The 14,117-nt window shown below is 45.0% G+C and overlaps 1 protein-coding gene across 15 annotated transcripts in view; it reads right to left on the bottom strand.

Moving 5' to 3' along the window:
- Positions 1-14,117, bottom strand: part of LOC144946632 (teneurin-4-like) — a 416,480-nt gene that overhangs the window by 349,616 nt on the left and 52,747 nt on the right. For all 15 annotated transcript variants that reach the window (XM_078875662.1, XM_078875670.1, XM_078875671.1 and 12 more), the window contains exon 2: positions 13,096-13,159. The gene's annotated coding sequence lies outside the window, so the exon portion shown is untranslated. The remainder of the gene's footprint in view (positions 1-13,095; positions 13,160-14,117) is intronic.

Genomic DNA, 14,117 nt, shown 5'->3' with positions numbered 1-14,117 from the left:
TCTTCACATCTAACACACAAGACGATACCATGCAACAAGATATCTCAATGAAAGGAGTAGGGCCTTTGTTTTGAACGAGCCTTAACTGTACCAAAACAGTAACAAAATTTAATTAAAAAATTGAGGTCAAGTTCCCTATCCTTTGTCATTTCTATCTGTGTCTGTTATTCTATTTCTCTCCCAACATTTTATCTCAATCTTCTATTGTTTGCTCGATTACAACTGGGGCCACATATGTTTCACTTTCCCTGTATTTATTGTTGCTGTCTTAACAACAACAAAAAAGGTAATCCATGTTAAAATGAGTTATATTCTTATAATTACAGAATGTGGATGCATTAATAATATATATACCGAGTCTATTTTCAGAATCTGAATCAATTTTTTTTTCCTCGAGAAATCCAATGAGTCACTCTTTGGTTCTTTCGGTAAAGTCACGTATAAAGATAAAATAATAAATTAAATACTAGCATACGACGTTTCGATTGCAACACAAGCAATCATCATCAGGTATAAATGAAATAGAAACACAAATCCAGTATACTTAGAAATGTAATCGTAAGCTAGTATTTAATTTATTATTTTATCTTTATACGTGACTTTACCGAAAGAACCAAAGAGTAATTCCTGCAGTCACGAAAGCTCCAAATTAAGTTTAAATCCAAAGAGCTATTAAGCTCTTTTTCACAAATGACCGGGTGTGTTACAACTAACGTCGCAGTTTATACGTAGGAATTGCTGAAGGGGCACGGCGAATTTGAGCGACTACGTGAAGAGAACGAGCGAAGGGGCGGGGGGGTAAGAAAACACATCGAGGCTTTGGGCTCCGCATACCTGAGTATTGTTGGTGTAGAGAGTGCACAGCAGGAACGGCTTCATTGCATTACACGACGCAAACCAGAAAGGGGGGGGTGGGGTTGGGGGGTGGGGTTGGGGGGTGGGGGTGGGGGTTGGGGGGTGGGGGGTGGGGTTGGCGGGTGGGGTTGGGGGTGGGGGGGAACCTCACGGAGCAGTGGACGGAGGACGCAGGGCGACCAGGGAGGGGAGGTTTAGGGGAACTCCGCAGTGAGTAATGGCTCCTCTCAACGCGACCGAACGCACTTCACAGGAATATTAAGCTTTCGGTAACCTTCATCTGCACGGGATCACTGCTCCGGACTGCGCGCCCGGCATATGCATGACGCTACCCGTTGTTGAACATCTGTGTGCACGGCAGATTAAATAGACAGGCAGAAATATCCATTCATAACCAGGAGAGAGAGAGAGAGCGCGAGAGAGCCCAGTGGAGACCACACAAATAATTATTTTTCAAGGGAGTAAAAAAAAACAGTGGTATAAAAGAGCACCTCCGATTCGCACGGTTGGTTACGTATGGTGCGAAAGAAGTTCAAAATACATACAAAACACGGACAACAAATATCCCTGTATAGCATCCACAGACCGTTGGGGCAAGTGCCATGAGCGAGCGCCTAAGAAGGCTGGCATGGTACACAACAAGGGTGGCACAGTCGGGTTTGTTACAATCGGTTTTAATTGTCTTTTTATATTAAACCCGATCACCTGAGATTGGGATAAATCCGGTTTAATTGGTTCTAATTGAAGAGCCGCACTTCGCCAGCGGCCCGCCTGCTTCCGCCCATTTGCGCAATTGGCGCCCACGATTGTGGAGGAGAAGAGCCCGTGTTCATCAAGACCAACCTGCCCGCCGCATTCTACGACTACCCCGTGCCCGACGGCCCCGAGTACGATAGCAGCACCGACGAGGAAGCAGCCTAAGCCTTGGATCAGAGTCTCGTATTAATTAAACCAGGTTTTAATTCCCCGAAATTGGGTTTACTTGTATTAAAGAAAAAACCCGATGTCTGCCGCTGGATAAATCGGGTTTTTCCACCCATGGTACACCATGGGGCGGGTGGCCAGCACCATGCCCGGCTGCATTTGTCTGCAGTGGCAATGTTTATACATCTCACCAGGTATTAATTTGAGGATAGGTTGACCTAGGGGAGACCGAGAACTGGTTCAGATAATTATAATTGGTGGCGACCGCGAGCGAATATTGAACTCGGGTTGCCGAGTTGATAGCTGCGGTGCTATGCAAGACAACCCCAAAGCAGTGCAATGCACCGCAGCTCTTCACAATGTATGATAACGAAACACACACGCGCGCACACGCATTCGAAAAGGCATGAATAAACCAATTAAATTAGAAGCTTGATCAGATAAGACATATCAGAGAGGGGGAAATATTAGCACTGACCAATTAAACAGGATGGAGGTTAAATGATGTAGAAGGCAACTTTCAAATGTGTTTACGCTCAGATAAGCCGCATACCACTTGTCTGAACAAGGCCAGCGAAGATACGCCGACAGCTGACAACCCACCGGTGATAAAAGTCTAGAAGAAGGGTAGACGCGGTCCTCTGTCCACATTCTGTTTTCTGATGAAATCCACTGTTGAAGCTGGCAGGATGGAGGTGGATATGTGCGTGGGGTGGAGTGGGCAACAGAGAGAGAGGCTTTGTAGGAGTGGGGGGGGGTGTACGGAAGGGTGGAGCGATGGTGGTAAAGGCTACCTCGGGTTTGTCTTGTAGATACATCAATGTCGCCGTTGCTATTGAGCGATGCGATGCAAAGCTGGCCGAGCAAGGCGTCGATCGCAAATTGTCGCGGGGCTGTCTGCAGGACGGGAGCTCGCCCGGCTCGCGCCCTCCCCGCCGTCTCGCTTTTCTGATTTTGGTGGACCAGCTGCCGCTACCTCGAGCGGGAGACGAGCAGAGATGAGAGAGACGGTGACAACGAAACCGGGACCGAAGCAGGTGCCGCTGCCATTACAGTGCTCATCCAATTAATGCGAGGTTCTTCACGGAGTGTTAATCCGCTGCTCTCGGCAGCTGTCGTCAGGATTCCAAAATGGTTTGGCTCGCCCACTTTCAACTCTTGACCTTTGCGGCTCATCTCAAGTCTGCGGAGTCAAGGCGTCAACCTTGCCAGTTTGATGACAACATGTACGTACGTGGACCTTCTTTCGCACCGTATGTAGCCAGTCGTTGTAATACACGGAGAGAAAAACCGATACGTTTGTTAGAATAATTTTCTCAATCTTATTTTGCTTGACGTGAAAGATTATAATGGGATGTCGAGTTTGGCGATCCACTCAACGGCTACATTTTCGCAATGAATGCCGACGTTAGGACAGACAGAAGCGGAGAACAGACCCAAACAGCTGATCCCATAGCAATGTGGGAACAAGGGGCCATAATAATAATAAGAGGAAATTGCCACTTTGGAAATGAAATGCAGCGAAATCCATAAAGACTTCAGTGCAACAATATCACAATTAAATCACCGAGTATATTTAAACAATGGCAGTGTGTTACTACCCTTTATATATGTTAATTTTAGTATCGAATTGTAAACCAACGAAGAGGTTTACAACCAAATTAGTGCCACACTCCATCATGAATTGGTTAGAATTTTAATCAGGGAGACCTAGAGATTAAAGTCAATTGAAAGAAAGGAATAGGTCTCTCGTGGGCTTGCAATCTGCAATTAGTCCCCGTTCTCAGAGCTTACCAAGGATGCCCTCCCCCAGGTACCGCCAACTCAACCCCGACGGTACAAGCATTCATCCTCGCCGACAGTTTCCAAGAAGGCACACCCCCCCCTTATGCAGTGACGACATTAAAAGGCAGACGGCTCCAGATGAGGGCGCATCCCGTGGAGCTGCTGATAAACCAAACAGAAGTTTGAAAAAAAGATCAAATACGTAAAATGAGGCCTTAGCGTGAAAAGAACATATCACAAACAAGCCATCAATTGAGCGAGCGAGGCATCGTGACTGAATGACAACCACAATTATTTCATTAAATCGCTTGTGAACCTATTTCAAAGCAGACAAACTACGCACGGAAGCTTAGTCTGCATGATTAATCATCCGCGAGCAGCTTGAAGTGATCCATGACAAACGTGCGAACCAGACATATGAGTTCATGCGCACCCTCTTGCGTTGTAATAATATATTTATATTTTTGATATTCAATCGCGAGGGGGCGAAAACACGCACAGTGTGCTTTGCAGCGGCGATAGCCAAGACAAGCTTCGCTTAAGTAAGAGTGGCCCCAATGCTTTGGCATGACCAACGATCCTTATCGGCGTGAAACTGCCCATTGCGAGCAAAAGTAAAAAAAAAATCTAATGGGGCGACCCCCGTCTCATGCCTCGAATTAGCACGCCGAAGGGGTAATCCAGATTTGCATATCAAGCGGTCGTAGAAATGACAGCAGAACCCCCGACGGGGCCTTCATTAAATCACAAGCCCCGTGTCGTTACCATCTCGCCGCTGTAGCTCAACGGTGGCGAGTTGTGCCAGCGGGCTAATTCGGAGGAGAAAAAAACGCCAGAAAAACAGAACCTCAAGGCAGACAAATGCCCGGCGTTTCTACGCTTGCACACTTGCTTTGGCTAGCTGCGAACTAGTTTGCATCGACAGTCTCCAACTCCCCCCCCCCCCCAGACAAAAAACAAGTCAGAACACTCTTAATTACAAAAACAACCCGCTACACCAAAACTCGGACACGTGTGCCAACACGGTGGTGTGAATGTTGCTTTGTTCTGGGCGTCAAGTGACTAGGCAAAGCCCTGCAATTGCTTCCTCGTGCCACTGCTGGCAGAAGCACCCCACACTCAACTGGCACGCCCCTCTAGAGAACCCCCTAAAGAGAGTTGTTGGCCTACCCCTCCATACTGGCCAGACGCCTGGAGGAGTTCGGAGAACGGACACTTTACCCCACCACGTGAGACGTGCTGGTAGACCGTGATGTATTTAACACGTGGGCTTTTGCGACCATTATTATTCATGATGACATTTTTATTTGGAGGGGGTGGATAATTTTAGAAACGCTTTCTCTTCTATTATGCTGTATTAGCTGCTTGTAATCACCAGCGAAATGTGGTACTCACATTTTATACGTTGTGCGTTTGCTCTCGAACGCAGCGGTGTGCTGAAGTCGTGGACATCATTGACACGTTGAATTCATGTGGCAAACCTTACCAAATCGGCTCTGTCGGGTGGAGGCGGGTTTACGACACATGTTTGCGATCTAACCCAATACAGGTCATCATGAGACCTGTGCACCCATTATTACTGCTGGCATTTGTCAACTGTGGATGTTACATATGATTTATCAAACTAATGTTAAAAGATATGCATGATGAATATGTTGAGCTGTGCATGGTGAGATATGTGCGTGTGGTTTTTTTGTGTGTGATGCTACCACGCAGTCATCGGGTTAATGTGAATTCCTGTAGCCGGATTCTTTGTGGTTTTGTGTGTACACGCACACTTTTAAACCGGATCACTCATCTGTGTCCGTGCCAAACAATAGCGCACATAACATTCAAATTAACATCCTGGTCCAACCGTAGGAACAGACTTTCAGAGTGGATTTAAATAGTCACCCATATCACGATCCAACAAAAGATACGCTCTTTACAATCCAGATTTTACTGGACTCTACAACCATGCATCTTGCGTGTAGAATGGGATTAAGGGCTTAAACAGGAGATGTGAGAGTCTATTCACCGCGTGAATGCATTGGGCCTTGGTCATAAAGCGGGGGTGATACAAAACCACGGGATTCACCGATTCAAGAAAAACGCGTGTGCAGTGCGCATGTCGGCAGTGGTTTTTAATTACTTTCCAAAGAAATGATAATGCACTTGTATAGGAGACTTATAAGTGTAGTTTTTAACGATTGACACATTCAAGTTTTTATTTGAATGAACAACATACAAAAAAATATATCGTAAATATTCACTAATAATAATGATGATAAAAAAAATAACACGATGAGACGCTCAGTCTAATTGTCCATTCTTGGGGAAAATAAAGCACCTGCTTTGCGTTGTTCTGTGGACATAGATCATTGGCGATGCAAGTACGAACAAATATCAGCGTGAGCGGCGACAGTTACCGCCGAGATGAGGCAAAGCACTTCGCTAACGGTTGGCGATAGCCGGCGTGAATGGCCCATTTTCACCAAACACAGTCGTACGGATAATAAGCCACAGAAATAGACAACAGATAACACTAATTAACTGTCTAGGCTTTTTTCAGTCGTCTCACCAAACGCTTGGACACGGCTGGACAGGGTGTTATTTCCTTCAAAGCGTGTGCAATTCAAAAGCATCGCGTTAAACTGCTCTGTGCACAAGGCCCTCTGGTCTAATCACCCCACCACCAACACGACCACTACCAGCCCCCCAAGAGATTCTCTAACACCAAATTGTGCCGATTTGACCAGAACTGCACATGCCACTTCAACTTTGTCTCCCTGCACTTTGGAAATGAACGTGACTCAAACTAAACTATTTTTTATTTCACCAGGTAAAGCCCGCTGAGCTGTATAGCACTTTTCAGAAGTGACATGGCCACAAACGATAGCCAAACGAAGTGGCTTATCCCGTGGAAATTGATATCAGCCAAATACTCTCAACGCATGTTTCTAAAATGTGGAGAGAAACACCAGAAGACCTGGAGAAAAATCCACACGATCACGGGGAGAACACGCAAACTCCACATATACAACAGGCGCCAGGGTCGGGATCGAACCCACGACCTCCTGTATACCAGTCGAGGTAGTTAAGATCTCCTAGCCACCGTGGCGCCTAAGACTATGGTCGTCACAGACATGTTGTCACCAGAGATGTCTCATTTGTCTACTTAAGTATCCTGAGGCGACATTAAATTTTGTTTCCTTCCAGTGCCCTCTTGGTCACAGTGATTGCTTACAGCCTCGACCCCTTGAGAGGGGCTTAATGACTCTTTAATTAATAACATTAATACACACTAATTTAATACAGAATGCTCACGGAACTTAAGGCAATTGAATTCAAGGACACCTTCTGGCAAAGCTCTACAAAGCAAGAGTCAAAAAACATTGATGGGAGAATTAACTATCCATGTACTGGTGATGATGACAAACTATAGCAGTCAAAATTATTGAGTAATCAAATGCTGTTGGTATCGTATAGCAAAATAATGGTAACCTTATAAGGTGAAACTATATTCCATAATAAAATCTGATGAGGTTTTGGTCGTTCCTAACAATAACATTTGATTGTTAAAAGTAGAACTGGCGACGTTTGTAATTCTTCAATCCTTCATATTTCCTTCTTTTTTGATTGATTCAATTTTACCTACAAATTAGTTCCTACTATACAAGAGAAGTTTACAGTTAGTTAGGTGTTTTAGATTCGAAGTAATACATTTCATTAAAAAAGATGAGACGTTATCTCCCTCACCTGGTACGCATGAGATCGTGGGTTCGATCCCGACCCCGACGATGTCTTTATTTTTTTAGTGTCCACAGGAGGTCACCGACACGCTCTGGATTAGGTAGAGATGGAGTTCATCTGTAGCTCACCCAGAGGGTGTCGGTGACCACCATGTAAACAAACGTCCATACGCCTTCTGACAGCGAAGCACAGGGCAGCAGATTGCGAGGAATGTACTTGAGCGGGTCTCGTTTCTAGTTCGCAGCAGATATATCGAATTAAATATTAAGCCGCCACTAACGCACGTTCACGGTGCACATAAACTTCCCAGGGCAATAAAGCGTGGCCGCTCTCTTAAGAGCGTTCTGCATATCAACGCTGTCAGCACTCAACATTAGCTGACGGTTCGTTATAAATAAGGCATGCTGTTTTTTTTAAGGCTCGAGTAAAATTTACATTAGCGCTTAACATTATTGCGCATGGCAAAATTCCTCTTCGGTTCGCGCTCAGCGTTGGAGACCTTTTGACCCCATGTTAAACTCTGTTTTCTTTAATTTTTTGTTGCTTTAACGGTTTTTCACGGGTACTGAGTACAGGTTCAGAGGCCTAACGTACCAGGCGGCCAGCAACAATCAGCATTACTGGAAGGGACAATCGACAAGAGGGATTTCCAAGCGGAAAGATAAGTGTTGTAACCTCCCAGTATGTTGGCTGAATCCCAATGTAGGTGGGGCAAAGCAGTGCATTTCATTTTATTAAAAGAAATTCGTTAAACCAATGCAATGACAATAATTTTACTTTAATACGTATATAAAACCTATACAAACTGGACAATGACACACTTTATTCTTTAAACAAACTAATAATCGCACTTGTAATTATTTTTGTTATAACTGTAATGCTTTATTACGAATTAAAAGTATAAAATGTATGTTTTACTTATCTTGCATTTGAGATACATTTAATTGAACAGACTCGGAGGCATCGAGTGCTTATTTGTTTTCACACATTATAACCCCCACTGCATGGAAAACTCATTGCTATTCAGTCCGATGAGGCAGATGCGCCAATTATTATGCAACGGAGAAAACAGCAGGAATCGACGTACTTTATTTCATTTTAATATTCGCGCGGGCGACGTTTAGCGAGCAATGTTCTGAGTGTTTTTTGTTTTTGTTTCTCTCTCTCCTCCAGGTGGGTGAAGGAGCGTGGATGGTCGGAGATCGCGATGTCGCCACCGTTCACTGCGCAGTGCCAGTGTCTGCAGATCAAACACCTGGTAATGAGTCACACCTCAGAGGCCAAGGCGGCCCCCCCTCCCCCACCCTGTCTGAACACCTCCAGTAAATAGGGTCTCAATCCTCTCCAAACAGAATTACAGCGAAGAGCCACTCTCTAACCCTCTCGCCGTGCCCACGGACAAGAACAGAGATGGAATAATGATTTTTATATATATATTTACAATTGGGAATATGACCTGAATTGAATTTATCCGGTGGAATTTTATTGTCATACAGCAAAGGACGATGATGATAACGAAATAAAGTTACAGCCCCTTGTCAGTCCACTGCTGGATGAAATTACTTTATTATCCTGTGTACAATATGAACACTTTAAATGAAATATATGGAACCTAAAATGCTGCAATAAGATTTATATTTAATTATCACCATGATTATCATCATCACCACGATAATGATAGTTAAATTAAATAATTATGCACAACCTTGTGCACATTCAATCCATTGCTGGATGAAGGCCTCCCCTGATGCCATGTCGGGCATGGGGGCTGTTTGACCAAACTTGTGAAGTGGGTGACTTGTTACCGATGTTAGTGTTCATGTATGTGTAGTGTCAATGATTCAAGCACCTTCTTTATTAACAACTTTCACGGTCTCGTCCACACACTCCCCACAGCAGCTCAGCCTAGCCTGTACACAACACCGGCCGTCTAACACTGATGGCGCTGACTGAGATAGCCAACTACTCTCCTTTGTAGTGCAGTGTCTAGCGGAGACGTTTAGCGACGACGGCGACGAGACGACAGTGACAACGAGACGAGTCCACTCGCAGAACCGGCAGCCTCGAACCCCCCGCTCTCGGCTCCTTTTATCCTCCCAGCGCGGCCTGGCTCCACCCTGACCGCGCCTCCCTTCTCGAACCCGCCAGCAGGTTCCAGGGGCCTCCAGATGGGGTCCTCCATGACCCTTGCCCTAGTTCCTCCGCTCTGCCAACACACCCTCACCGGCGTGTGTGCTGTCTGTCCACCACAGTTGCCGCTGCTGTCCAACAGCCAGCGCTATTACACTACATATGCATGTTGAACTTTTTTCGCACTGTACGTAGCCAACCATGCTCATCAGAGGTGCGGGGGGAAGGACAGCAAACGAAACACAAAAGTATTTCTAAGGAAATGAGTTTTCAATGTAGATTTTAAAATCCATAGCTCCAGTGGCTTCCTAATATTGGAAGGAAGAGCGTTCCAGACGGCCGCAGAAGCGCATCTGAAAGTGCACGATGCACTGACCGCCTATTAAACGTGCCATACAGCTGCAGAGACAATAAAGCCCATATTTAAATAGTAGCCGCTCGCAGGACACCTCCCAACTTTCCAAAGTGTGTCTGTGCTCCCCTTGCGCACCAATTCTCCCCAAAGCCTGCTCACGCAGGCGCGACGGGCGTCGATCAGTGGGAAGGCCCAGTTCACAGCCCAACGCCCACGGGAACCGCCCTCCCGGGGAGTCGCCGAGCCAGCCAAGACACACAAAAAAAGAGAATCTCGCGTGAAAGGAACAAAAAAACTAGCGCGGGAACACAGCCCACACCCCATTTCACTTGGCCCATTTAGCCAGCTTGGGAGTTTGAAAGCAAAAATAAAACGCGACGAATGTGTAACATCGCAGGCTGTGGATCGTCGAGTTTGTGGTGGTCTATTTTTTGTCCATTTTGTTCGTTCACATTCCCTGCCCCCCCCCCCCTCAAAGCCAATTCTGTAGCCGAGGGCAGTCAACGTCAGCTTGTTCACGGGCTGCTGCTTGGTTACACGAGTGCCCGGGCACGTGAGTGATGGCTGAACAATGTCTGCGGCCCCCTCCATAGATTGTGAGGGGGTGGGGGGCCCCCTGAATGAGACCAGATTTCTATACGAGCACACATGAGCTAAAAGCCGCACCATTTTGTTTTTGTTCATAAATGTTTGGACGCTTGTTTGTACATTCACAAACAAAGATGATTCCTCTTCTCTCAGAACAAGGGTCTGATCAAGGTTTAAATAAGTGCAAAGCGTGACTTTTTAATGGAAGACCACACGTTATATTTACATTTTCATCGGCGCCTTCACTTGGTTATAGTTATTAGTAGTAGTGTAACGATGAACAAGGTTGATCCCATTGCTCTTGATTCTTCGGCTCATGATATGTGCATTAAATCGCGCGTGTAAGACCTCATGTATTTAGATTTGTATATGTTGTAAGTATTGGTTTCAACTCATCGCTCCAGCCACTAGAGGCTGCTACATTCACCACAATCTGAGTCATGACAATTAATTCGACTGAAAGGGAGGAAACCATGATACCCTAGACAATACTAATAATAACTGTGTACATTGGGGCATTCATGTCAACTCAATATCAATATTCAAGTCCAGGCTCAAGACATTCCTATTTTCCTCTTCCTACGACTCAGTGCCTCTCTGTATTACTACTATAATGAGCCAAAAATGTCTGTGTGTAACGCGCGTGACGTCACTCCACATGCCGCACCCCCCCCCCCCCCATCATTAATATTCATGAGCGGGTGGATTTTTACACTCGCGCAGAAGGTCGAGCGGAAATATTTTTTCTTCGCAAATTCGGTTTAAGTTTGACGTTTCTTTATTGAAAGTGAATTTAAGAAATAATTATACGCAGCAAAAAAGTGGATTTGGTGTCTTTATTTCTTCAGCACTTGAGACAAAAGGTAAGTCTAATTTATGCTTCTACATTATGGTAAAATATACTTTTATTGGTGATTTTCCAGATATTGTATCGAATTCCAATTTATTTCAACCCCAGCGACCGAAAGCAGAAGAGAATAAAATGTCAGAGCAGTGAATTTGAACAAATTGAAGGTCAGTTATATACAATGCTGCAGTGACATGAAGTGAGGTTTTTTATAACGTATTTTTGTGCAAGAATCACTGCCATTAATACAGTGCTACAGTGAACTGCAGCGAAGTGTTTTATGACTTCGTTTTGTGCTAGATTAACTTCCATTAATACAGTGCTACGGTGAAATGCAGTGAAGTGTTTAATTGCATACTGTTGTGCAAGATTCACTGCCATTAAGTTTACACAACACACAATCGTAAATATTACAGCTTCCGTGCTAGGACGGGCAAACAAGCTAGTAAAATATAAATACAAACAGACAGAGACCCCAAGTATAGCCCGAACAAAGTGTTGGGGCAAATGCTGATAGCGAGGACCTCTGAAGGCCGTCACGGCACGGCACACGAGGGGGTGGGTGGCCAACACCACGCCTGGCCGCCTTTGTCTCCTGAATGGTGATGTTTACACACTGCACCAAGTTCTCATTTGAGGCTGAGTCGACACAGGGGAGGCCCAGAACCGGTTCAGATAATCGTTACCTTCAATTCCCCTGCCAGGGTTAACATCGGTCACGATCGATGTCAGAAGCGGAGCCTAGGCCGCCACCCTCGTCACTGACGAGCGTTGTAAAGCGGGGCCAAATCACCGACCACGACCGACAACGCATGTGCAGGCCTGCCACCAATATCGTTTGTCGCTCTAGTTCTCGTCGCCCCGCACACGCTGGCGAGATGTTAGCTACTTGGCCTGGTATACAGGAGGCCGAAGGTTCGATCCTAACCCAGACGCCTGTATATTTCTCTGGGTGCTTTGATTTTTTCCTTAATATTTAGAGTCGACACGCGTTTCCAGCTAGGCCCCACACCTCAGAGTCAAGGTAATTTATGTCCGTGATATATTGTGAGCGATACGAATTTCATTATTATTATTATTATCCAAAAGTAGATTGAGCAAGGGATGTACATTGGTATCATTATTGTTATTATCATTTCATCCAATGCAGGTTCAAGGACATGGGAAGCAATCAAATGAAAATGGAATTATAATTGCAACACATGAACCAACTGATGATTGCGCTCACTTCACAACTAAATGTCAAAATAGACTCTGAGATATAAACAAATCCTAATGCAATATGAACGAGCTATGGATACTAATAACACGATTTAGAGTGCTGAGCTTTGTTAAAATTTATTTTAAAACATAACTATGATTATTTAGTTTGTCTGAAAAGCCGACCATGAGAAAGGAAATAATTTGATTGACAAGTCGGTTTAGCCACAACAAAACAGATGGATAATGTTGACGCGTCGTATTGTGCAGACATTTTTTTTATCATTATTCTTATTTGTGCAGAAATTCCGTTGGCAATTATTTTGCCAACAGAAATCTGAGAAAGTTTGAATAAATCACCCCTTCCCATAACTTTTTGCAATATAGAAAGGTCAGGCTTAAATTACATTTCTATACAATGACACTTGTTATGCAACAAAGAGGTGCAGGGAAAGTTTCATGAAATTCAAATCGCATCCGTCAAAATTGTAAATTTGCCATTTACAGATCAGATTATGAAAGAAAGTATTTACTTAAACGACTGGGTTTTTTTGTCGAAGCATGAATAGGTTACGGATTCTTTGCCAAATGCCATGTTAAATATTTGCGAAAGCTGCTTAATGTATGTGTGTTTGGGTCTGTGAGCACACACACAAGGTTTCATGCTGTCCGTCCTCACCTATAATTTTTGCAGGACGGCTTTGCAGTCCCACGGGACAGAACGGTCATGCGCTCTCGTCAGTCTGAGGGGGGAAAACACAAACACACGGGTGAAACATGATTCTTTAAACGCTCGGAGACATCATCATGATCGTCGTTGACCATTGTCTATCAACTGCTGGATGAAGCCTTCCCCAGCATGTTGTCGCCACAATTTCTTGAGCTCCTGCAATACCAGACTCCATGTCACTCCTCTACAGGGGACTTGCTCTTGGGTTTGTTTTACTCTCATTCGGTTGCCATTCCATCAGCAGTCTCATCCATAAAGTCAGCGTCATCATTACCCCCTTCTAAGTTATGTGTTCTGCCCAAAGCCCATTTGCTTTACTTCAATCGTAAATATAATTTCTGTGAAAGTGCATGTGTTTTTTTCCCATCCAGATCTCAGTATAATTCCAAGATATGCATCCCTCTGCACACCTCTCAGATTTTGTTAGGTCTTCTTCGTCTGTGTGCGTATTGCTGATCCACATTTAAATAGATAGTCGATGTAGAAATTACGAGTACTTTACCCATGGAAGGCACCACTGATGAAGCTACGCATGGCAGGACCTGTTGTCCTCTGAGTCAGCCAAAAGGCTGCATTGCTTCCCATTCATAAGTCGCACTGCAGCGAGCAGGAGGCAAGTGCTGTCAAACACCCAGGCCTCATGAGAGCCCAGGAGGATGGAGGGAGGGGTCCAAAGTTCAGGGGCCCCACAATAACACGTAACAAAATCTCTCCATCACCTACCTCACTTATTCGAAAAACAAAAATTGGGATCTAGTCTGCCATCTCAAAAAAAAATTACAAAAGCACAAACTTCCACAAGATTACGTCCAAGCGGCAGAGAGAACACTGACATCTTTTCGTAGTGCAGGTGGCTGGGTAGATTTGTCGCAATGCGGGATCGCGAGAGGCGGTGGAACCTTGGAGAGGCTTTCACGCAGAAGCCGACTGACCATGGGCTGATTGATGACGATCATGACGAGCGCAGCAAA

The sequence above is a fragment of the Lampetra fluviatilis genome, chromosome 42 (genome assembly GCF_964198595.1).
Source record: "Lampetra fluviatilis chromosome 42, kcLamFluv1.1, whole genome shotgun sequence".
NCBI classification, from domain to species: domain Eukaryota; kingdom Metazoa; phylum Chordata; class Hyperoartia; order Petromyzontiformes; family Petromyzontidae; genus Lampetra; species Lampetra fluviatilis.
This window is presented reverse-complemented; position numbering and strand designations above follow the sequence as displayed.